The sequence below is a fragment of the Dasypus novemcinctus genome, chromosome 11 (genome assembly GCF_030445035.2).
Source record: "Dasypus novemcinctus isolate mDasNov1 chromosome 11, mDasNov1.1.hap2, whole genome shotgun sequence".
NCBI classification, from domain to species: Eukaryota; Metazoa; Chordata; class Mammalia; order Cingulata; family Dasypodidae; genus Dasypus; species Dasypus novemcinctus.
Window position 1 is genome coordinate 182,359 of NC_080683.1, and position 26,765 is coordinate 209,123.

Consider the following 26,765-nt stretch of genomic DNA (forward strand, 5'->3'; position numbering starts at 1 on the left):
TGAAACAACATGGCACATATGATTTAGTTCTGAGAACTAAGCATTGTGTGCAGAGATTTTGCAGCTATTTCCTTTCCTTCAGTTTTTGTGCTAACATACCTATGTCTAAAACTAGCATTTACAGAATAGGAAAACATTACCGCGGGTATAGCATCTAACTCTTTAAACCTAAAGGAAACAACATGGCACATATGATTTACTTCTGAGAACTACACATTGTGTGCGGAGATATTGCAGCTATCCCCTTTCCTTCAGTTTTTGTGCTAACATTCCTATGTCTAAAACTAGCATTTACACTATAGGAAAGCAAAACCGAGGGTATAGCACCTAACTCTTTAAACCTAAATGAAACAACATGGCACATATGATTTACTTCTGAGAACTAAGCATTGTGTGCAGAGATTTTGCAGCTATGTCCTTTCCTTTAGTTTTTGTGCTAACATTCCTGTGTCTAAAACTAGCATTTACACTATAGGAAAACATTACCGCGGGTATAGCATCTAACTCTTTAAACCTAAATGAAACAACATGGCACATATGATTTACTCCTGAGAACTAAGCATTGTGTCCAGAGATTTTGCAGCTATCTCCTTTCCTTCAGTTTTTGTGCTAACATTCCTATTTCAAAAACTAGCATTTACACTATAGGAAAGAATTACCGCGGGTATAGCACCTAACTCTTTAAACCTAAATGAAACAACATGGCACATATTATTTACTTCTGAGAACTAAGCATTGTGTGCAGAGATTTTGCAGCTATCTCCTTTCCTTCAGTTTTTGTGCTAACATTCGTATCTCTGAAACTAGCATTTCCTATATACGGAAAGCATCACAGAGGGTATAGCTCTTAAGTCCTCAAACCTAAATGAAACAACATGGCACATATGATTTACTTCTGAGAACTAAGCATTGTGTGCAGAGGTTTTTAGGCTATCTCCTTTACTTCAGATTTTGGGCTAACATTCATATCTTTATACTAGTATTTACTATATACGAAAGCAAAACAAAGGGGATAGCAGCTAACTCTTTAAACCTAAATGAAACTACATGGCACATATGATTTACTTCTGAGAACTAAGCATTGTGTGCAGATATTTTGCGGCTATATCCTTTCCCTCAGTTATTGTGCTAACATTCCTATCTGTAAAACTAGCATTTACACTATAGGAAAGCAAAGCCGGCGGTATAGCAGCTAACTCTTTAATCCTAAATGAAACAACATGGCGCATATGATTTACTTCTGAGACCTAAGCATTGTGTGCAGAGATTTTGCGGCTATCTCCTTTCTTTCAGGTTTTTTGCTAACGTTCTTATCTGTAAAACTAGCATTTACACTATAGGAAAGCATAACCGGCCGTATAGCAGCTAACTCTTTAAAACTAAATGAAACAACATGGCACATATGATTTACTTCTGAGAACTAAGCATTGTGTGCAGAGATTTTTCAGCTATCTACTTTTCTTCAGTTTTTGTGCTAACATTCCTATCTGTATAACAACCATTTACACTATAGGAAAGCATAACCGGCGAGATAGCAGCTAACTCTTTAAACCTAAATGATACAACATGGCATATATGATTTACTTCTGAGAACTAAGCATTGTGTGCAGAGAATTTTCAGCTATCTCCCTTTCTTCAGTTTTTTTGCTAACATTCCTATCTGTAAAACTAGCATTTACACTATAGGAAAGCATAACCGGCAGTATAGCAGCTAACTCTTTAAAACTAAATGAAACAACATGGCACATATGATTTACTTCTGAGACCTAAGAATTCAGTGCATAGATTTTGCGGCTATTTCCTTTCTTTCAGTTTTTGTGCTAACATTCTTATCTGTAAAACTAGCATTTACACTATAGGAAAGCATAACCGGCGGTATAGCAGCTAACTCTTTAAACCTAAATGAAACAACATGGCACATACGATTTAATTCTGAGAACTAAGCATTGTGTGCAGAGATTTTTCAGCTATCTCCTTTTCTTCAGTTTTCTTGCTAACATTCCTATCTGTAAAACTGGCATTTACTCTATAGGAAAGCATAACCGGCGGTATACCAGCTAACACTTTAAAACTAAAGGAAACAACATGGCACATGTGATTTACTTCTCAGACCTAAGAATTCTGTGCAGACATTTTGCGGCTATCTCCTTTCTTTCAGTTTTTGTACTAACATTCTTATCTGTAAAACTACCATTTACACTATAGGAAAGCATAACCGGCGGTATAGCAGCTAAGTCTTTAAACCTAAATGAAACAACATGGCACATATGATTTACTTCTGAGAACTAAGTATTGTGTGCAGAGATTTTTCAGCTATCTCCTTTTCTTCAGTTTTTGTGCTAACATTCCTATCTGTAAAACTACCGTTTACACTATAGGAAAGCATAACCGGCGGTATAGCAGCTAACTCTTTAAACCTAAATGAAACAACATGGCACATATTATTTACTTCTGAGAACTAAGCATTGTGTGCAGAGATTTTTCAGCTATCTCCTTTTCTTCATTTTTTGTGCTAACATTCCTATCTGTAAAACTAGCCTTTACACTATAGGAAAGCATAACCGGCGGTATAGCAGCTAACTCTTTAAAACTAAATGAAACAACATGGCACATGTGATTTACTTCTGAGACCTAAGGATTCTGTGCAGAGATTTTGCGGCTATCTCCTTTCCCTCAAATTTTGTGCTAACATTCTTATGTGTAAAACTAGCATTTACACTATAGGAAAGCATAACCGGCGGTATAGCAGCTAGCTCTTTAAACCTAAATGAAACAACATGGCACATATGATTTACTTCTGAGAACTAAGCATTGTGTGCAGAGATTTTGCAGCTATCTCCTTTCCTTCAGTTTTTGTGCTAACATTCGTATCACAAAAACTAGCCTTTCCTATATAGGAAAGAATAACCGAGGGTATAGCACCTACTTCTTTAAACCTAAATGAAACAACATGGCACATATGATTTACTTCTGAGAACTAAGCATTGTGTGCAGAGTTTTTGGAGCTATCTCCTTTCCTTCAGTTTTTGTGCTAACATTCGTATCTGTAAAACTAGCATTTCCTATGTAGGAAAGCATCACAGAGGTTATAGCACCTAACTCTTTAAACCTAAATGAAACAACATGGCACATATGATTTACTTCTGAGAACTAAGCATTGTGTGCTGCAATTTGGCAGGTATCTCCTTTCTTTTATTTTTTGTGCTAACATTCGTATCTCTAAAACTAGCATTCCTGTATAGGAAAGCATTACCGCGGGTATAGCACCTAACTCTTTAAACCTAAATGAAACAACATGGCACATATGATTTCCTTCTGAGAACTAAGCATTGTGTGCAGAGATTTTGCAGCTATCTCCGTTCCTTCAGATTTTGTGCTAACATTCGTATCTCTAAAACTAGCATTTCCTATATAGGAAAGCATAACCGAGGGTATAGCACCTAATTCTTTAAACATAAATGAAACAACATGGCACATATGATTTAATTCTGAGAACTAAGCATTGTGTGCAGAGATTTTGCAGCTATCTCCTTTCCTTCAGTTTTTGTGCTAACATTCGTATCTGTCAAACTAGCATTTCCTATGTAGGAAAGCATCACAGAGGTTATAGCACCTAACTCTTTAAACCTTTATGAAACAACATGGCACATATGATTTACTTCTGAGAACTAAGCATTGTGTGCAGCAATTTGGCAGGTATTTCCTTTCCTTCAGTTTTTGTGCTAACATTCGTATCTCTAAAACTAGCATTCATATATAGGAAAGCATTACCGCGGATATAGCACCTAACTCTTTAAACCTAAATGAAACAACATGGCACAGATGATTTCCTTCTGAGAACTAAGCATTGTGGGCAGAGATTTTGCAGCTATCTTCTTTCCTTTAGTTTTTGTGCTAACATTCCTGTGTCTAAAACTAGCATTTACACTCTAGGAAAACATTACCGCGGGTATAGCACCTAACTCTTTAAACCTAAATGAAACAATATGGTACATATGATTTCCTTCTGAGAACTAAGCATTTTGTCCAGAGATTTTGCAGCTATCTCCTTTCCTTCAGTTTTTGTGCTAACATTCCTATTTCTAAAAATAGCATTTACTCTATAGGAAAGCTTTACCGCGGGTATAGCACCTAACTCTTTAAACCTAAATGAAACAACATGGCACATATGATTTACTTCTGAGAACTAAGCATTCTGTGCAGAGATTTTGCAGCTATCTCCTTTCCTTCAGTGTTTGTGCTAACATTCATATGTCTAAAACAAGCATTTACACTATAGGAAAGCATTACCGCTGGTATAGCACCTAACTCTTTAAACCTAAATGAAACAACATGGCACATATGATTTACTTCTGAGAACTAAGCACTGTGTGTAGAGATTTTGCAGCTATCTCCTTTCCTTCAGTTTTTGTGCTAACATTCGTATCTCTAAAACTAGCATTTCCTATATAGGAAAGCATAACCTAGGGTATAGCACCTAATTCTTTAAACCTAAATGAAACAACATGGCACATATGATTTACTTCTGAGAACTAAGCATTGTGTGCAGCAATTTGGCAGGTATCGCCTTTCCTTCAGTTTTTGTGCTAACATTCGTATCTCTAAAACTAGCATTCCTATATAGGAAAGCATTACCGCGGGTATAGCACCTAACTCTTTGAACCTAAATGAAACAACATGGCACATATGATTTCCTTCTGAGAACTAAGCATTGTGTGCAGAGATTTTGCAGCTATCTCCTTTCCTTTAGTGTTTGTGCTAACATTCCTGTGTCTAAAACTACCATTTACACTATAGGAAAACATTACCGGGGGTATAGCATCTAACTCTTTAAACCTAAATGAAACAACATGGCACATATGATTTCCTTCTGAGAACTAAGCATTGTGTGCAGAGATTTTGCAGCTATCTCCTTTCCTTCAATTTTTGTGCTAACATTCCTATTTCTAAAACTAGCATTTACACTATAGGAAAGCATTACCGTGGGTATAGCACCTAACACTTTAAACCTAAATGAAAAATCATTGCACATATGATTTACTTCTGAGAACTAAGCATTGTGTGCAGAGGTTTTGGAGCTATCCCCTTTCCTTCAGTTTTTGTGCTAACATTCGATTCTCTAAAACTAGCATTTCCTATATAGAAAAGCATCACAGAGGGTATAGCACCTAACTCTTTAAACCTAAAGGAAACAACATGGCACATATGATTTACTTCTGAGAACTAAGCATTGTGGGCAGAGGTTTTGCAGCTATCTCCTTTCCTTCAGTTTTTGTGCTAACATTCGTATCTCTAAAACTAGCATTTCCTATATAGGAAAGCATAACCGATGGTATAGCACCTAACTCTTTAAACCTAAATGAAACAACATGGCACATAGGATTTCCTCTGAGAACTAAGCATTGTGCGCAGAGATTTTGCAGCTAACTCCTTTCCTTAAGTTTTTGTGCTAACATTCCTATATATGGAACTAGCATTTACACTATAGGATAGCATTACCGCGGGTATAGCAACTAACTCTTTAAACCTAAATGAAACAACATGACACATATGATTTACTTCTGAGAACTAAGCATTGTGTGCAGAGATTTTGCAGCTATCTCCTTTCCTTCAGTTTTTGTGCTAACATTCATATCTCTAAAACTAGCATTTCCTATATAGGAAAGCATCACAGAGGGTTAGCACCTAACTCTTTAAACCTAAATGTAACAACATGGCACATATGTTTTACTTCTGAGAACTAAGCATTGTGAGCCGAGATTTTGCAGCAATCTCCTTTCCTTCAGTTTTTGTGCTAACATTCCTTTTTCTAAAACTAGCATTTACACTATAGGAAAGCATTACCGCGGGTATAGCACCTAACACTTTAAACCTAAATGAAACAACATGGCACATATGATTTACTTCTGAGAACTAAGAATTGTGTACAGAGATTTTGCAGCTATCTCCTTTCCTTCAGTTTTTGTGCTAACATTCGTATCTCTAAAACTTGCATTTCCTATATAGGAAAGCATCACAGAGGCTATAGCACCTAACTCTTTAAACCTAAATGAAACAACATGCCACATATGATTTACTTCTGAGAACTAAGCATTGTGGGCAGAGATTTTGCAGCTATCTCCTTTCCTTAAGTTTTTGTGCTAACATTCCCATATATGAAACTAGTATTTACACTATAGGATAGCATTACCGCGGATACAGCACCTAACTCTTTAACCTAAAAGAAACAACATGACACATATGATTTCCTTTTGAGAACTAAGCATTGCATGCAGTTATTTTGCAGCTCTCTCCTTTCCTTCAGTTTTTGTGCTAACATGCCTATCTCTAAAACTAGCATTTACTATATATGAAAGCATAACCAGCGGTATAGCAGCTAACTCTTTAAACCTACTTGAAAGAGGATGGCACATGTGCTTTACTTTAGGGAACTAAGCATTGTGTGCAGAGATTTTGCTGCTATCTCCTTTTCTTCAGTTTTTGTGCTAACATTCCTATCTCTAAAACTAGCCTTTACTATATATAAAAGCATAACCGGGGATATAGCTGCTAACTCTTTAAACCTACTTGAAAGAGGATGTCACATGTGCTTTACTTTTGGGAACTAAGTATTGAGTGCAGAGATTTTGCGGCTATCTCCTTTCCTTCAGTATTTGTGCTAACATTCCTATCTCTGAAACTAGCATTTTCTATATAGGAAAGCATAACTGGGAGTATAACAGCTAACTCTTTAAACCTAAATGGAAGAACATGGTACATATGATTTTCTTCTGGGAACTAAGCTTTGTGTGCAGAGATTTTGCAGCTATCTCCTTTCCCTCAGTTTTTGTGCTAACATGCCTATCTCTAAAACTAGCATTTACTAAATATGAAAGCATAACCGGGGGTATAGCAGCTAACTCTTTAAACCTACTTGAAAGAGGATGTCACATATGCTTTACTTTAGGGAACTAAGCATTGTTTGCAGAGATTTTATGGTTATCTTCTTTCCTTCAGTTTGTGTGCTAACATGCCTATCTCTAACTCTAGCATTTACACTATATGAAAGCATTACCAGGGGTGTAGCAGCTAACTCTTTAAACGTACCTGAAAGAGCATGGTACATATTATTTTCTTCTGTGAACTAAGCATTGTGTGCAGAGATTTTGCAGCTATCTCCTTTCCTTCAGTTTTTGTGCTAACATTCCTATCTCTAAAACTAGCATTTACTATATATGAAAGTATAACCGGGGGTATAGCAGCTCACTCTTTAAACCTAAATGATAGAACATGGTACATATGATTTACTTCAGGGAACTAAGGATTGTATGCAGATATTTCACCGCTATCTCCTTTCCTCAGTTTTTGTGCTAACATGTCTATCTCTAAAGCTAGCATTTATTATATATGAAGGCATAACAGGCAGTATAGCAGCTAACTGTTTAAACCTACTTTAAAGAGGATGGCACATGTTCTTTCCTTTCGGGAACTAAGCATTTTGTGCAGAGATTTTGCAGCTATCTCCTTTCCTTCAGTTTTTGTGCTTACTTGCCCTCTCTAAAAGTAGCCTATACAGTATATGAAAGCATAACCTGGGGTATAGAACCTAACTCTTTAAACCTATTTGAAAGTGTATGGCACATATGCTTTACTTCTAAGAACTAAGCACTGTGTGCAGAGGTTTTGTGGCTACCTCCTTTCCTTCAGTTTTTGTGGTAATATGCCTATCTCAAACGCAAGCATTTACTATATATGAAAGCATGACCTGGGGTATAGCAGCTAACTCTTTAGACATACCTGAAAGATCGTGGTACATATGATTTACTTCTGTGAACTAAGCATTATGTGCAGTGATTTTCCGACTATCTCCTTTCCTTCACTTTTTGTGCTAACTTGCCTCTCTCTAAAACTAGCTGTTATTCTATATGCAAGCATAACTCTGGCTGTAGTAGCTTACTCTTTAAACCTACTTGAATGAGCATGGCCCATGTCCTTTACTTCTGTGAACTAAGAAGTGTGTGAAGAGATTTTGATGCTGACTTATTTCCTTCAGTTGTTGTGCTACCTTGGCTTATCTCTAATACCACCCTTTATTCTATATGCACTCATAATCTGGGGCTGTAGCAGATTAGTCTTTAAACCTACTTGAAGGAAAATGGTACTTGTGCTTTCCTTCTGTGATCTAATCCGGGTGTGCACAGATTTTGTTGCTATCTGCTTTCCTTCAGTTTTTGTGCTAACATGCCTATCTCTAAAACTAGCCTTTATTCTATATGCAATCATAACCTTCAGCTGTAGCAGCTTACTCTTTAAACCTACTTGAATGAGTATGGCACATGTGCTTTACTTCTGTGAACTAGCAGGGTGTGCAGAGATTTTGCTCCTATCTATTTTCCTTCAGTTTTTGTGCTACCTTGGCCTATCTCTAAAACCAGCCTTTATTCTATATGCAAGCATAACCTGGGGCTATAGCAGCTTACTCTTTAAACCTACTTCAATGAGCAGGGCACATGTGCTTCACTTCTGTGAACTAAGCAGTGTGTGCATATATTTTGCTGCTGTCTGCTTTCCTTCAGTTTTTCTGCTAACTTGCCTATCTCTAAAGCTAGCCTTTATTCTATATGCAAGCATAACCTGATGCTGTAGCAGCTTACTCTTTAAACCTACTTGAATGGGCATGGCACATGTGCTTTACTTCTGTGAACTAAGCAGGGTGTGCAGAGATTTTGTTGATATTTGCTTTCCTTCAGTTTTTGTCCTACCTTGGCCTTTATCTAAAACCAGTCTTTATTCTCTATGCAAGCATAACCTTGGGCTGTAGCAGCTTACTCTTTAAACCTACTTGAATGACCATGGCACATGTTCTTTTCTTCTGTGAACTAAGCAGTGTGTGCAGAGATTTTCCTTCTACCTGCTTTCCTTCAGTTTTGTGACAGCTTTGCCTATCCCTAAAACTAACCCTTTCTTTTACCACTTGTATACACCATTCCAAATCCTTACCACTCTACCCTATATAACCCCATCATAACATGAACCTGCAATTCATTCTTAGTCCACTGTTTAAACTTAGTTATAAGCTCGAGTTCCTTGGGTTTTACATGAAGGACTATGAAGGAAACACACCTCTTTTCTGTCTATGGGATTTTCCTCTCAGTCACAATGTCTGCATATATGGCTGAGATACCAGAATGAGTGCAAGAATTGAACTTACTTTCCATAGGAAATGCAGTACTCCCTGACAGCAATGAGTTTTCCCTTCCAAGCAATCATGCCCTCTGCTGGATCCTCCTTCCCAGTGAAATGTAATGTGTTTTACCATTCTCATTTTGTACCACACGGGATTTTTGGCCTGTTCCCTCTGGGCTCTTATCTACAGTCACAATTTTCTCACTCTTCCCACTTAATGCTAGGGTTGAAATTCTAGTGCATCAGGTACACATTTGGGAAACAGCTAAGTCTTTTCCCCCACTTACACTGCTACTTAAACAGAACACTGTTTTTGCACAGAGAGAACAGTGTTTCTAGAGGCAAAGGCTCATGCAAATCCTGAGTCAATATCAGCTTGCTCTTTATTCCTAGGTGTATGATGGTGGCACAAATGCTTTACTTCTGCAAAGAAAGCAAGGTGTGCAGAGATTTCCCTGCTATCTGCTTTCATTCACTTTCAGTCCCTGAAAGTAAGCCTATCTCTATTCCCAAGTATGACCTGGAGAGTAGCAACTAACTCTTTAATCCTAATTGAAAGACCAAGGCACGTCTGCTTTATTTCTGTGAACTAAGCAAGATGTGCAGAGATTTTCTTGCTATCAGCTTTCACTCACTTTTAGTGCCTGCTAGGCCTATCCCTGAAACTAACTCATTCTGTATAAGCAAGAATGACCTGGGCCTGTAGCAGCTTACTCTTTAAAGCTACTTGAATGAGCATGACACTTGCGGTCTACTTCTGTGAACTAAGCAGGGTGTACAGAGATATTGCTGCTATCTGCTTTCCTTAAGTTTTTGTGTTACCTTTGCCTATCACTAAAACCAGATTTTATTCCATTTTCAAGCATAACCTGGGCCTGTAGCAGCTTAGTCTTTAAACCTACTTGAATGAGTATGGCACATGTGCTTTACTTCTGTGAACTAAGCAGGGTGTGCAGAGATTTTGCTGCTATCTTCTTTCCTTCAGTTTTTGTGCTAACTTGCCTATCTCTAAACCTAGCCTTTATTCCATAGCAAGCATAACCTGGGGCTGTAGCAGTTTACTCTTTAAACCTACTTGAATGAGCATGGCTCATTTGCTTTACTTCTGTCAACTAAGCAGGGTGTGCAGAGAATTTGCTGCTGTCTGCTTTCCTTCAGTTTTTGTGCTAATTTTGCCTATCTCTAAAACTAGCCTTTATTCTATATGGAAGCAGGACCCGGGCCTGTAGCAGCTTTCTCTTTAAACCTACTTGAATGAGCATGGCACATGTGCTTTACTACTGTGAACTCAGCAAGGTGTGCAGAGACTTTCCTGCCTCCTGCTTTCCTTCCGTTTTTGTGCCAGCTTTGCCTATCCCTAAATTAACCCTGTCTTTAACCACTTGTATACCCCTTTCCAAATCCCTTCCACTCTACCCTATATAAACCCATCATAACAGGAATCTGCAATTCATTCTTAGCCCACTCTTCATTCTTAGTTTTAAGCTCAAGTTTCTTGTGTTTTACTTTGAAGAACTATTAAGGAAACACACCTCTTTGCTGTCTATGGGCTTTTCCTCTCTGTCACAATGTCTGCATATATGCTTGAGATACCAGAATGAGATATAAGCATTTAACTTACCTTCCTTTGGAAATGCAGTACTCCTTGACAGCAATGCATTTTCTCCTCAAATCAATCAGGCACTCTGTTGGATCCTCCTTCCCAGGAATGACCTGGGGCAATAGCACCTTACTCTTTAAATCTAAGTGCATGACCATGGAACATGTGCTTTACTTTTCTGAACTAATCAAGGTGTGCAAAGATTTTCCTGCTATCTGCTTTCATTCTCTTTTAGCACCAGCTTTGCCTATTCCTAAAGCTAACCCTATCTCCATCATCCAGTATAGCCTTATCCATATTCCTACCACTGTACCCTAACTAAAGTTAGCATAACACGAACTCCAAAGTTAGTCTTTTTCACCCAGGATGACAATAGTAAGAGCATGCTCACTGCACTCAAGAATTGAGACAGTAGCCAGTTACTCTTTAAACTTAGTTAAATGGCCTTGGCTCATGTACTTTACTTCTGTGAACTAAGCAGCACAGGCAGAGAGTTTTCTGCTATGTGCTTTCTTTCACTCTTCATACCAGCTAGGCCTAACTCTAAAAGGAATTCTGTCTATATCACCAAGCATTTCCATAAGCTTTTGCCACCTCCCAGGCCATATCTCAGCCTAGCATAACACGAACCCCAAAGTCAATCATAGCCCCCTCTTTAAACTTAGTTCTATTGTCCAGTTCCTTGTGTTTTACTTTTAATATCTATGAAGGACATACACCTCTTTGCTCTCTATGAGCTTTTCCTCTCTGTCAGAAAATTTATATATATGTCTGATACACCTGAATGAGATTTAAGTATTTAACTTACTTTCCACAGGAATGCAGTACTCCTTGACAGCAATGCTTTTTCTCCTCAAAGCAATCAGTCACTTTCCTTGATCATCCTTCCCTTTGAAATGTATTGTGTTTTACCAATATCCTTTTGTAACACAGGGGATTTTTTGCCTGCCCACTGTGGGTTTTTACCTAAAGTCACTTTGATCTCACTCTTCCCACTTAGTGCTAGGGCCGAATCGCTAGTGCGTTAGTTTCAGGAACTAAGCAAGGTGCACATTTGTAATCTGTGAAGGCTTTTCCACCACTTACACTGATGTCTAAACAGAAGCCTGTTTTCACCCAGAGAGAAAACCATTTCTAGAGCCTAATGCTCAACCAAGTCCTGGGAAATATTAGCTTGCTCTTTATTTCTAGGTGTATGACCTGGGCACATATGCTTTACTTCTGCAAACTAAGCATGGTGTGCAGAGATTTCACTGCTATCTGCTTTCATTCACTTTTCGTGCCAGATTTGCCTATCCCTAAAACTAACCCTACGTCTATCCCCAAGTATGACCTGGGGCAGTAGTAGCTTACTCCTTAAACCTAGTTGAATGACCATGGCACATGTGCTTTAATTCTGTGAACTTAGGAAGATGTACAGAGATTTTCCAGCAATCTGCTTTCATTCACTTTTTGAGCTAGCTTTGCTTATCCCTAAAACTAACCCTATCTCTATCCCCAAATATAATCTGGGGCAGTAGCAGCTTACTCTTTAAACCTAGTTAAATGACCCTGGCACATGTGTTTTACTTCTGTTAACTAAGCAATGTGTGCAGAGAGTTTCCTGCTATGTGCTTTAATTCACTCTTAGTGCCATCTTTGCCTATCCCTAAAACTAACCCTGTCTCTAATCTCAAGTATAGCCTTATCCAAATTCCTGCTGCTGTACCCTATCTAATCCGTGCATAACACAAACGTCAATGTCAGTCTTCCTTACCCAGGATGACATTAGTAAGAGCACCCAATCCACATGCAAGACCTGGGGCAGTAACAGATTACTCCTTAAACTTAGTTGAATGACCATGGCTCATGTGCTTTACTTCTGTGTACTAAGCAGCATAGGCAGAGAGTTTTCTGCTATGTGCTTTCTTGCACTCTTATTGCCAGCTAGGCCTATCTCTAAAAGGAACCCTATCTATATCACCAAGCATATCCATATGAATTTGTCACTTCCCAGCCCACATCTAAGCCTAGCATAACCCGAACCCCAAAGTCAATCTTAGCCCACTCTTTAAACTTAGTTCTATGCTCGAGTTCCTTGTGTTTTACTTTTAATAACTATAAAGGAAACACACCTCTTTGCTGTCTATGGGCTTTTCCTCTCTGTCACAATCTGTATATATGACTGAGATTAGAATGAGATATAAGAATTTAACTTAAAAAAAAGAAAAAAGAAAAAAGAAAAAAAAGAATTTAACTTACTTTTCATAGGAATGCAGTACGTCTTGACAGCAATTCATTTTCTCCTTAAAGCACTCAGGAACTCTCCTGAATCCTCCTTCCCTTGAAATGTAATGTGTTTTACCATTATCCTTTTGTTCCACATGGGATTTTGGCTTGCTCCCTGTGGCCTTTAAGTGCAGTCACTTCAATCTCACTCTTCGCACTTAGTGCTAAGATGAATCGCTAAGTGCATTAGTTTCAGGAACTAAGCAAGGTACACTTTTGGTAAACTGCTAATGCATTTCCACCACTTACACTGATACCTAAATAGAAGCCTGTTTTCCCCCATAGAGACAACCATTTTTAGAGCCTAAGGCTCACCCAAGTCTTAGGACAATATTATCTTGTTTTTTATTCCTAGGTGTATGACAGTGACACATATGCTTTACTTCTGCAAACTAAGCAAAGTCTGCAGAGATTTTCCTGCTATCTGCTTTCATTCACTTTTAGTGCCAGCTTTGCCTATCCCTAAATCTAACCCTATCTCTATCCTCAAGTATGACCTGGGGTAGTAGCAGCTTATTCTTTAAACCTACTTGAATGATGATGGCACATGCCATGGTCATTCAGCTAGGTTTAAAGAGTAAGTTGCTACTGCCCCAAGTCATACTTGGGGATAAAGATAGGGTCAGTTTTAAGGATAGGCATAGCTGGCACTAGAAGTGAATGAAAGCACATAGCAGGTAAATCTCTGCAGACTTTGCTTAGTTTGCTGAAGTAAAGCATATGTGCCACAGTCATAAAACTAGGATTAAGGAGCAAGCTAATATTGTCTCAGATTTTAGTTGAGGCTTTCTCTCTAGATACAGTGTTCTCTCTCAGTAAGGAATGTGCTTCTGTTTAGGTATCAGTGTAAGTGATGGAAAACCCTTAGCATTTTACCAAATGTTTACCAAGCTTAGTTCCTGAAACTAATGTACTTCTGCATCAGTCGTAATTCTAAGTTTGAAGAGTGAGATCAATGTGACTGTAGTTAAGAGCCCAAAGGGAACAGGCGAAAAATCCTGTGTTCTATGAAAGGACAATGTTTAAACACATTACCTTTTAATGGGGATGAGGGACCAATAGAGTGCTTGATTGTTCTGAGGAGAAAATGCATTGCTGAGAAGGTATGCTGCTTTACTGTTGAAAGTAGTTTAATTACTTTCATCTCATTCTGGTATATCAGCCATATATAGACACTGTGAAAGTTAGAAAAGCCCATAGAAAGCAAAGAAGTGTGTTTTCTTCATAATTATCAAAAGTAAATTACAAATTAATCAATCATAGGACTAAGTTTAAAGAGTAACTCGGGATTAATTTTGGAGTTTGGGTTTTTCTAGGCTTAGATATGGGCTGGGGACAGGAATATGGATATGGGTATGCTTGATGATATAGATACCGTTACTCTGGACTCAGATGGTATCTCTTTTCACAAGACTTTCATGCTACTTTACTGGAATTGTAGTTGGTGTTGGGGTTTAAGATATATTTAGGGGATTTGAATCTCTGGACTGACAATATGATAGACAGGTCCTGAGCCTCAACAGACTTCAGCTCCTACACTCTGATTTATTGGACTTACCCCACTCAGCTAACATGGAGTTGAAGGACAACAACCACACCATGGAGCCTAGAGTGCCTACAACTGAAAGCAGGAGGATTGCATCCATTATCCATGTGGAATCTGAGCCTCCTCTTGACATAGAGGTACAACAGACACAACCAATCCAAGGTCCACAGAGAAAAGGTGGCATTGGTGTGGGAAAAGTGGCCATGGTGGCTGATGGGTATGGGGAATGGGAGGAAGAGATGAGATATGGAGGTGTTTTCGGGACGTGGAGTTGACCTGGATGTTGCTTCAGGGACAATCACTGGACATTGTAAATCCTCCCAGGGCCCACTGGATGGAACGTGAGAGAGTATGGGCTATGATGTGGACCATTGACCATGAGGTGCAGAGATGCCCAGAGATGTACTTACCAAATGCAATGGATGTGTCATGATGATGGGAGTGAGTGTTGCTGGTGGGGGAGTGGTGGGGTGGTGGTGGTGGGGTTGAATGGGACCTCATTTTTTTTAATGTAATATTTTTACAAAATGAATAAAATTAAAAATATATATATATATTTTAAATACCATTACTTTTAGAGATAGGCATAGCTGTCCCAAAAAGTGAATGAAAGTATATGGCAGAGACATCTCTGCCTAAGTTGATTAGTTCTCAGAAGTACAGCACATGTGCCATGGTCATTCAACTAAGATTAAAGAGTAAGCTAATATTTCCCCAGGTCTTGGAAAGTTTAGGGTCCAGATACTGTTGTCTGTCTGTGTGAGGAAGATTAATTTTGGAATTTGTGTTATGCTAGTCTTAGATATGGTACAGTGAGACAGATGCAGTTATGGAAATACTTGGAGATTAAGATAGGGTTAGTTTTAGGGATAAGTATAGCTGGCACTACAAGTGTATGAAAGCACATAGCAAGGAAATCTCTGCATATGTTGCTTAGTTCACATAAGTAAAGCATATGTGCCATGATCATACAACGAAGATTAAATCACAAGCTAATATTCCCCCAGGTCTTGGATGAGGCTTAGGTTCTATATACAGTTGTCTGTCTTGGTTAAGAATGGGCTTCTGCTTAGGTGTCAGTGTAAGTGGTGGAAAACCCTTAGCAGTTACCAAATGTGTACCCTGCTTAGTTCCTGAAACTAATGCATTAGCGATTCGGTCATAGCACTAAGTTTGAAGAGTGAGTTCAGTATTATTGTTGGTAAGAGCTTACACTTAGCAGGCAAAATCTCATGTGCTACCTAAAGGACAATGTTAGCACACATTGCATTTCAATGTGGATGAGGTTCCAGTATCATGCCTGGTTGCTTTACAGAGAAAATGTATTGCTGCTAATGAGACCTGTTTACTGCATTCCTATTGAAAGTCAATCAATTACTTACTTCTCATTCTGGTATATGAGTCATATATACACAAATTGTGTAAGTGAGGAAAAACCAATTGATGGCAAAGAAGTGAGTACTGCATAATTCTGGAAGAAAACATAAGTTACTTGATCATAGAACTAAGTTTAAATAGTATGGTAAGCATGATTTTGAGTTCATGTCATGCTAGTGTCAGGAATGTGGATATGGATATGCTTAGGAATATAGACTAGGTTAGTCGTAGGGCTAGGCTGAGCTGGCAGTATAATTGAAAGAAAGCACATAGAAGGGAAATCTCTGCATATGCTTCTTAGTTCACAGAAATAAAGCATATGTACCACTGTCATAGAACTAAAATAAAAGAGTGAGCTAATATTGTCCTAGGATGTGGGTTAGGCTTAGGGTCTAAATCCAGCTAGGTTTCTTTCTAGGTGCAGATTAGGCTTCTGTTTAAGTGTCAGTGTAAGTGATAGAAAACCCTTAGCAGTTAACCAAATGTGTACATTCCTTCATTCCCAAACCTCATGCCCTAGCAATTCAGTCCTAGCACTAAGTTTGAAGTGTGAGTTCAATATGATTGTAGTTAAGAGCCTACATGTATCAGGCAAAAAATCTCATGTACTACAAAAAAGACAATGTGAAAACACATTACATTTCAATGTGGTAGAGGTTCCAGTATCATGCCAGTTTCCTTCAAAGAGAAAACACACTGCTGTCAATGAGACATGTTTCCTGATTCCTATTGAAAATAAGTTAATTACATGCAACTCATTCTGATATCTCAGTCATATATACACAAGTTGTGTAAGTGAGGAAAAGCCCATGGATGGCAAAGTGTGAGTACTGCATAGTTCTCAAAAGTAAAGCACAAGGTACTTGAGCATAGAACTAAGTTTAAAGAGTGAGCTAAGCTTGAATTTAGATTCCTGATATGGTAGGCTTAGTTATGGGTGAGAGGCAGGGATATGGGTATGGATATGCTTAGGGATAGAAGTACAGTTAGTTTTAGGAATAGGCTTAGCTGGCACTATAAGTGAAGGAGAGCACATAGCAGGGACATCTCTGCATATGCTGCTTAGTTCACAAAATTAAATCATATGTACCATTCTCAAGCAACTAAGATTAAAGAACCAGCTAATATTGCCCCAGGATTTGGGTTAGGCTTAAAGTCCAGATTAGGTTAGGTTCCTCTCTAGATGAAGAATGGAATTCGCTTTAGGTGTCAGTGTAAGTAAGAGAAAATCCTTAGCAGTTAACCAAATGTGTACTATGCTTAGTCCGCAAAAGTAATGCCCTTGTGACACAGTCCTAGAACTAAGTTTTAAGAGTGAGTTCAATAGAATTTTAGTTAAGATTCTACACCTAGCAGGCAAACAAACCCCGTGTATTACAAAAAGACAATGTGAAAACACATTATATTCAGTGTGGGCGATGGTCGAGTATCATTCCAGATTGCTTCAAAGTGAAAATACATTGCTGTCAATGAGACATGTTTTCTGCAGTCCTATTGAAAATAAGTTAATTACTTACAACCCATTCTGGTATATCAGTCTTATATACACAAGTTTTGTAAGTGAGTAAATGCACGTGATGGCAAAGAAGTGTGAGTACTGCATGGTTCTCAAAAGTAAGTCATAAGTAACTCGAGCATAGAACTAAGCTTAATGAGTGAGCTATCATTGACTTTTGGATTCGTGTTTTGCTGTGCTTAGGTATGGGTTAGGGACAGGAATATGGATATGAACATGCTTAGGGATAGTTTTACGGAGAGGGTTATCTGACACTGTAAGTGAAAGAAAGCACATAGCAGGCAAATCTGTGCATCTCCTGTTTAGTTCACAGAAGTAAAGCATATGTACACTTTTATAGAACTAAGCTTAAAGTGTGAGATAATATTGACCACAGGGGTTGCATTAGGCTTAGGGTTTTTGTTCTGGTCAGGTTTCTCTCTATGTGAAGAATAGGCTTCTTTTTAAGTTTTAGTGTAAGTGATAGAAAGCCCTTATCTGTTAATGAAATGTGTACATATCTTAGTTCACAAAACCAATGCACATGCTATTTTGTCCTAGCACTAAGTTTACAGTGTGAGTTTTTAATGAGTGTAGTTTATAAGCCTACATATAGCTGGCAGTAAAACCCTTGTATTACAAACAGGACAATATTATAACTCATTACTTTCTAATGTGGATGTGATGCAAGCTTCATGCCTCATTCCTTCTATTAGAAAACCTATTTCTGTCAATTAAACATGTTTCTTGCATTCCTATTGAAAGTTAATTTCTTACATTTCACTGTGGTAACTCAGTCTTATATACACAAGTTGTGTAAGTGAGAAAAAGTACATAGAAGGTATAGAATTGTGTGTAGTGCATAGTTATCAAAACGAAATTACAAGTGACTCGAGCATAGAATTAAATTTATAGAGTGAGCTTATATTGATGTGTTGGTTAGTGTTATGTTAGGGTTAGATTTTAGGTTAAGTATAGGGATAGTGTTAGGCTTAGAGTTAGGGTTAGTGTTAGGGTGTGCTTACCATTCAGTATAAGTGAAAGAAAGCACATAGCAGACAATGAAGTGTCTATGCTGCTTAATTCACAATAGTAAAGTATATGCACCTGTGTATAGAACTAAGTATAAGAGTGAGCTATTAAGACTACTAGGGGTGGTGGACTTGGCCCAGTGGTTAGGGCGTCCATCTACCACATGGGAGGTACCCCATAGTTCAAACCCCGGGCCTCCTTGATCCTTGTGGAGCTGGCCCATGTGCAGTGTTGATCCACGCAAGGAGTGCCGTGCCACACAGGGGGGTCCCCCGTGTAGGGGAGTGCCACCTGCAAGGAGTGCGCCCTGTAAGGAGAGCCACCCAGTGTGAAAGAAAGTGCAGACTGCCCAGGAATGGTGCTGCACACACAGAGAGCTGACATAACAAAATGACACAACAAAAAGAAACACAGATTCCTATGCCACTGACAACAACAGAAGTGGACAAAGAAGAAGAAGCAAATAGACATAGAGAACAGACAACCGGAATGGGGGGGGGGGAAGGGAGAGAAATAAATAAATAAATAAATCTTAAAAAAAAAGACTATTGGGTTAATGTTATGTTAGGTTTAGACTTAGGGTTAGGGACAGCATTAGGGATAGGGATAGGGATAGGGTTAGAGCTAGATTTAGTTTTAGGGATAGCCTTCGCTTTCACTGTAAGTGAATGAAAGCACATATAAAGCAAATAAGTATATATGTTGCTTACTTCACACTAGTAAATCACATAAACCTTTGTCTTAGAACTTAGTATAAAAAGTGTTCTAATATTGACTACAGGGATTGGGTTAGGCTTAGGGTTAGAAATCCAGTTAGGTTTCTCTCTAAGTGAAGAATAGGCCTCAGTTTAGCTTTTAGTGTAAGTGACAGAAAGCCCTTAGCAGTTAATGCAACGTGTACATTGCTTTGTTTGCAAAGACCATGCTGCTATGTCCTCAGTCTAAGTTTAAAGAGTGAATTCATTATGATTATAGTTAAGAACCTACACATAGCAGGCAATAAAAACCATGTACTATGAAAAGGACAACAGAGAAAATGTGGCATTGGTGTGGGAAGGGTGGCCATGGTGGCTGCTGGGTGTGGGGAATGGGAGGAAGAGATGACATGGGGAGGCATTTTTGGGACGTGGAGTTGACCTGGATGGTGCTTCATGGACAACTACGGGACATTGTAGATCCCCCCAGGGCCCACTGGATGGAACATGGGAGAGTGTGGGCTATGATGTGGACCATTGACCATGAGGTGCAGAGATGCCCAGAGATGTACTTACCAAATGCAATGGATGTGTCATGATGATGGGAGTGAGTGTTGCTGGTGGGGGAGTGGTGGGGTGGTGGTGGTGGGGTTGAATGGGACCTCATTTTTTTTAATGTAATATTTTTACAAAATGAATAAAATTAAAAATATATATATATATATTTTAAATACCATTACTTTTAGAGATAGGCATAGCTGTCCCAAAAAGTGAATGAAAGTACATAGCAGAGACATCTCTGCCTAAGTTGATTAGTTCTCAGAAGTACAGCACATGTGCAATGGTCATTCAACTAAGATTAAAGAGTTGAGTGGGACTTCATATTTTTTGAATGTAATATTTTTTTAAAAAATGAATAAAAAATTAAAAAAAAGAAAAGGACAATATTAAAACACATTACTTTTGAATGTGGATGAGATGCATCATGCCTCATGCCTCATTGCCTAAGAGATAACCCATTGCTGTCAATGAGACATGTTTCCTACATCCATATTGAAATAAGGAAATTTTGTACATGTCATTGTGGTATCTCAGTCATATATACACAAGTTGTGTAAGTGAGAAAAGCACATAGATGGCAAAGAAATGTATAGTTCTCAAAAGTAATGCACAATTGACTCGAGCATAGAACTAAGTTTAAATAGTGAGCTAATATTGACTTTTGGGTTAGTGTTATATTAGGGTTAGACTTAAGGTTAGGGACAGGGTTAAGGATAGGGTTATGGTTTGGGTTAGAGTTAGGGTTAGTAGTAAGGATATTCTTACCTTTCACTATGAGTCAAAGAAAGCACATAGCAGTCAACAAAGTGTATATGCTGTTTAGTTCACAATAGTAAAGCAAATGTAACTCTGTCATAGAACTAAGTTTAAACTAAGCTAATATAGACAGTTGGGTTAATGTTATGTTAGGGTTAGACATATGGTTAGGGAGGGTTAGGGATTGGTATAAGGTTAGGGTTAGAGCCAGGGTTAGTTTTTGGGATAGGCTTAGTTTTCACTGTATGTGAAAGAAAGCACATAGCATACAAATAAGTGTATATACTGCCTTGTTAACAGTAGTAAAGCATATGTACCATTGTCATAGAACTCAGCTTAAAGAGTGACATTATATTGACCACATGGATTGGGTTAGGCTCAGGATTTGAGGTGTGGTTCAGTTTCTCTCTATGTGAAGAATAGGCTTCTGTTTAGGTTTTCCTGTAAGTGATAGCTCTTAGCTGTTAATCAAATATGTACATTGCTTACTTCACAAAACTAGTGCACATGCTATTCTGCCCTAGCACTAATTTTGAAGAGCGAGTTCATTATGAGTGTAGGTAAGATTCTAAACATAGCAGGCAAATAAAACCCATGTATTATGAAAACAACAACACTAAAACACATTACTTTTGAATCGTGGATGAGATGCAAGCTTGGTACTTCATTGCTTCTAAGAGAAAACACTCTGCTGTAAATAAGCTATGTTTCCTGCATTCCTATGGAAAGTAAGTTGATTACTTATGTCTCACCGTGGCAGCTCAGTCATATATACACAAGTTGTGTAAGTGAGAAAAAGCACATAGACGGCAAAGAAGTGTGCATCCTGCATAGTTCTCAAAAGTAAAGCCCAAGTTACTCGAGCATAGAACTAAGTTTAAAGAGTGAGCTAATATTGACTTTTGGATTAGTGTTATGTTAAGGTTAGACTTCAGGTTAGGGACAGTATTAAGGATGGGATAGGGTTTGGGTTAGAGTTAGGGTTAGTTTTAGAGACAGGCTTAGCTTTCAGTAATTGAAAAAAATGCACAAAGGCAGCAATGAAGTGTATATGTTACTTAGTTCACAATAGTAAAGCATATGTACCTTTGTCATAGAACTAAGTTTAAAGAGTGAGCCAGTATTGACCACAGGTATTGGGTTAGGCTTAGGGTTAGAGATCTGACTGGATTTTACTCTAGGTAAAGAATAGTTTTCAGTACAGGTTTTAATGTAAGAGATAGAAAGCACATAGCAGTTACACAAATGTGTGTCTTGCTTAGTTTGCAAAACTAATGCACCTGTTATTTTGTCCTAGCACTAAGTTTAAAGAGTGAGTTCATTATGAGTGTAGTTAAGAGTCTACACATAGCAGGCAAAAAAAACCTGTGTATTGCAAAAAGGACAATGTTAAAACACGTGGCTCTTGAATGTGGACAAGATGCAAGCATCATGTGTCATTGCTTCTAAGAGAAAACCCATTGTGGTCAATGAGACATGTTTCCTGCATCCATATTAAAAGTAAGTTAATTTATTTGATGTCATTGTGGTAGTTCAATCGTATATACACATGTTGAATAAGTGAAAAAAAGCATGTAGGCTGCAATGAAGTGTGTGTGCTGCATAATTCTCAAAGGTAAACACATGTTATTCATTCATAGAAATAAGTTTAGTGTGTAATCTAATATTGACTTTTGGGTTAGTGTTATCTTAGGGTTAGACTTAGGGTTAGGGAAAGGGTGAGGATTAGGGATAAGGTTAGGATTAGAGTTAGGGTTAGTGTTAGGGATAGGCTTAGCTTTTGCTGTAAGTGGAAAAAAGCACATAGCAGGCAGTGTAGTGTATATGCTGCTTAGTTAACAATAATAAAGCATAAGTACATCTGCCATAAATCTAAGTTTAAGGAGTGAGCTAATATAGGCTTTGGATTAATGATATGTTAGGGTTAGACTTAGGGTTAGGGATAGAATTAGAGATAGGGATAGGGTTAGGATTTCAGTGTAAGTGAAAGAAAGCACATAGCAGGCAAATAAGTGTATATGCTGCTTAGTTCATATTAGTAAAGCATATGTACCTCTGTCATAGAACTAAGTTTAATGAGTGAGCTAATATTGTCCTTTCAATTAATGTTATATTAAGGTTAGACTTAAGGTTAGGGACAGGGTCGGTATAGGGATAGAGTTAGGGTGAGAGTGAGGTCTAGTGTTAGGTATAGGCTTAGCTTTCACTAAGTGAGAACTCACAAAGCACACAATGAAGTGTATATGCTGCTTAGTTCACAGTAGTAAAGCATATGTACCTCTGTCATAGAACCATGTTTAGAGAGTGAGTTAATATAGACTTTTGGGTTAGTGTTTTGCTATGATTAAACTTAGGGTTAGGGACAGGTTTAGGAATAGGGATAGGGTTAATGTTAGGTTTAGGGTTAGAGTTAGGGTTAGTGTTAGGGATCAACTTAGTTTTCACTGGAAATGAAAGGAAGCACATAGCTGTGAAATAAGTGTATATGTTGTTTAGTTCACAGTAGCAAAGCATAGAACTCTGTGTAAAGAGTGAGCTAATATACACTCTTGGGTTAGTGTTATGTTAGGGTTAGACAGGGCAAGGGATAGTGTTAGGGATAGGAATAGCATTAGGGTGAGAGGGTTATTGTTAGGGATAGGATTAGCTTTCACTAAGTGAAAAAATGCACAAAGCAGGCAATGAAATATATATGCTGCTTAATTCACAATAGTAAAGCCTATGTACCTTTGTAATAGAACTAAATTTAAAGAACGAGCTAATATTGACCACAGGGATTGGGTTAGGCTTAGGGTTAGAGTTCTATTTAGTTTTCACTCTAAGTGAAGAATAGGGTTCCGTTTAGGTGTTGGTGTAAGTTGGTGTAAGTAACTGAGCAGTTAATCAAATGTGTACCCTTAGTTCACAAAATGAATCCACATGCTATTCTGTTCCAGCACTAAGTTTAAAGAGTGAGTTCATTATAAGTGTAGTTAAGAGCCTACACACAGCAGAGAAAAAACCTGTGTATTGTAAAATGAACAGTGTTAAAACATATTACTTTTGAATGTGGATGAGATGCAAGCATCGTGCCTCATAGATTCTAAGAGATAACCCATTGCTGTCAGTGAGATATGTTTACTGCAACCATATCGATTAAGTTAACTTTTTACATGTCATTGAGGCAGCTCAGTCATATATACTCATGTTGTGTAAGTGAATAAAAGCACATAGATGGCAAAGAAGTGTGTGTACTGCATAGTACACATGTTATTTGAGCACAGAACTAAGTTTAAAGAGTGAGCTAATATAGACTTTTGGGTTAGTGCTATGTTAAGGTGAGACTTGGGGTTTGGGACGGGGTTAGGGATAAAGATAGGCTTAAGGTGAGTGTTAGGGTTAGTGTTAGGGATAGGCTTAGCTTTCACTGAAAGTGAAAGAAAGCATATAGCAGGCAACAAAGTGTATATGCTGCTTAGTTCAGAATAGTAACGCATATGTACCTTTGTCATAGACCTAAGCTTAAAGACTTAGCAAACATTGAACACAGGGATTAGGTTAGGCTTAGGGTTAGAGATCTGGTTGGGTTTCTCTCTAAGTGAAGAATAGTGTTCCATTTAGGTTTTAGAGTAAGTGATAGAAAGCACTTAGCAGTTAGTCAATTGTGTACCTTGCTTAGTTCGAAAAGCTAATGCACATGCTATTCTGTCCTAACTTAATAATTAGAAATAAAAAGAGAAAGAAAGGATGTAGACACTGAGGAAGAAATGGAAGAAATTGTTTTGTCACTGTACATACACAGCATGAAAGGCAAAACATCAAAACAAACCTTTTTCATTTTTTGATGCCCCAATTTATTTTTACTTTATTTATTTTCCTAAATTAGCATGTATTCTATATCTAACCTTTAAACCCATCACTATATTCCATTTTACTATTAATGGAACCTGGCAATACATTAGGCTTCATTTTTAGGAAGTTTTGGACCACAGAGAGGTTCATCTGTGGCAGGGGAGGAACACTGGCATGGGGTGTTATTGATAGAGGGCACATGGCTGGGAGTGAGTTCTTCAGGGCATGTACACAGGGTACATAAAAGTGTTTGAATATTTTCATAGTGGTTAGAGTTAAAAATGTAAACTGAGGGAGTGCTGAGTTCCTAGTCAGGGGAGCTGTATCACATTCCCCAAGTGAACAGGAACAATCCCCCAAGTGAAATGGCAAAGACCAATAAAAAATGATGGTCCAACAATGAGCCCTTGATACTGATGACTATGCTTATGAGCCTATGTGCCTGAAATATGAACAAGGCCTGGAGCTGCAGGGTACCTAAGAGTTACCTCCCAAGAGCCTCCATGTTGCTTCAATGTGGCCACTCTCTAAGTCAAACTCGACATGTAAATGTATTACATTCCCCCCAGCATGGCCCATGACTCCTGAGAATGAGCCTCCCTAGCACTGAGGAACTACTACCAAGTATCAGCTGATGACATAACTAGAAAAAGACCTTGAATAAAAGGGTCAACTCAGACCAGTAGAATATCTCAGCCTGCATGTAATATCAGGTGTTAAAAACTGCTTTTTGATGTTGAATAAAAGGGGGAAATGGAAAGGACAAATGAGTTTACATGGTTATGAGTCTCCAAAAGAGTTGGGAGGTCATCAGAGGGGTCATGCTTATGCACACCTCAGCAGGATCCCTGAGACAAAGCAGATACAACCCCAGGTACTCATTCTCCTGAGGACTACAGGGACCCACAGGTTCTATGGTCATGACAGATGGCTCTGGAGTTCAGTGCCATGTCAGTTGGCCCTACTTTGGAGTTTGTGTTCCTGAACATGATGGAGTTTGACTCAGATGTGACCTTTCTACACGTGCCTCTTCTGTTACTTTTACCAGACATGTGGTTGGCACTGGGGTTGGTGTACACTCAGGAAACCAGAATCCCTGGCCTGTCCATGTGACAACCTGACCCTGAGCTTCAACAGACTTGCAACTCCTACCATCTGGTTTATTAGATTTACCTCAGCCAGCTAACAGGGAGGCAAAGAAGGTTAACCATGACACCAGGGAGCCAAGAATGCCTACAACTGCAAGCAGGAGAATTGCACCCATCATCCATGTGGAATCCAAGCCCCTTTCTATATAAACGTGGAGTGGACATAACCATCTCAGGGTCCACAGGATGGAGGCATAGAGTATGGATTAGAGTGCACTTACTGATATTCTACTATGGAACTATTGTGATTGGTAATGGAAGAAATTGTAGCATTGATATGGAGAAAGTGGTCATGGTAGCTGCTGAGGGTTGAGAGAGGGAAGAAGAGATGTGATGTGGGGTCATTTTTGGGACTTGGAGTTGTCCTAAATGATATTGCAGGGACAGATGTTGGACATTATATATCCTGCCATATCCACTGAAGGTATTGTGGGAGAGTGTAAACTACAATGTAAACTCTTATACATGAGATGCAGCAGTGCTTCAAAATGAATTCACCAAATGAAATGAATGTGCCACAATGATGAAAAATGTCGCTGATGTGGGAGGGGGTGTGGGGTATGGGGTATATGGGAACCTCTTCTTTTTTGTAATTTAACATTTTCGTGATCTGTGGATCTCCAAAAAGTACAATTAAATATTTAAATTTAAAAATTCAAATAAAAACGAAAAATAAAAATAGCTACAACTCTGAAAGAGCAAAAAGCCACCGCTAGGTGGTGGTGTTGGATAGGAATTCTTCCATTCTGAAATTTCCTGGAGGAGCATGGAATTGGCTTTTTAATGTAGGAAGAGGGACTGGGACTCTTCAAGAAAGGGGCTGTGTGGCCTCTGTAGGGTGGCTGCCTGAGCCTTATTTGTGAATGTTGTGAGACCCTCTCTTGTGCAGATAGGTTACGTGGACACACCATTGCTGGTGGTCCAGGCTGCCAAGGAACTGCATCATGTCCCTCTTTTTAAGTAAAACCAGCCTGGTGAATTGTTTGCCTGATGGCATCTGTCTTGGCTACCTGTCAGCTCTGGAGAGGCATCTCTCCCTACTTTTGTGTGTAAATACAAGAGGGGCTCAGAAAGTTTCATGTTAAATAACAAGTACCTCCCATTCTCTGCCTTTTTTTTCTTTCTGTGATGTGATGGGACACTCAGATCCATTATTATTTATTTTTTTAATTTATTTTATTGATTTCTCTTCCCTTCCCCTCCCACCCCAGTTGTCTGTTCTCTGTGTCCATTTGATGTGTGTTCTTCTTTTTGTCTGCTTCTGTTGTCAGCGGCATGGGATCTGTGTTTC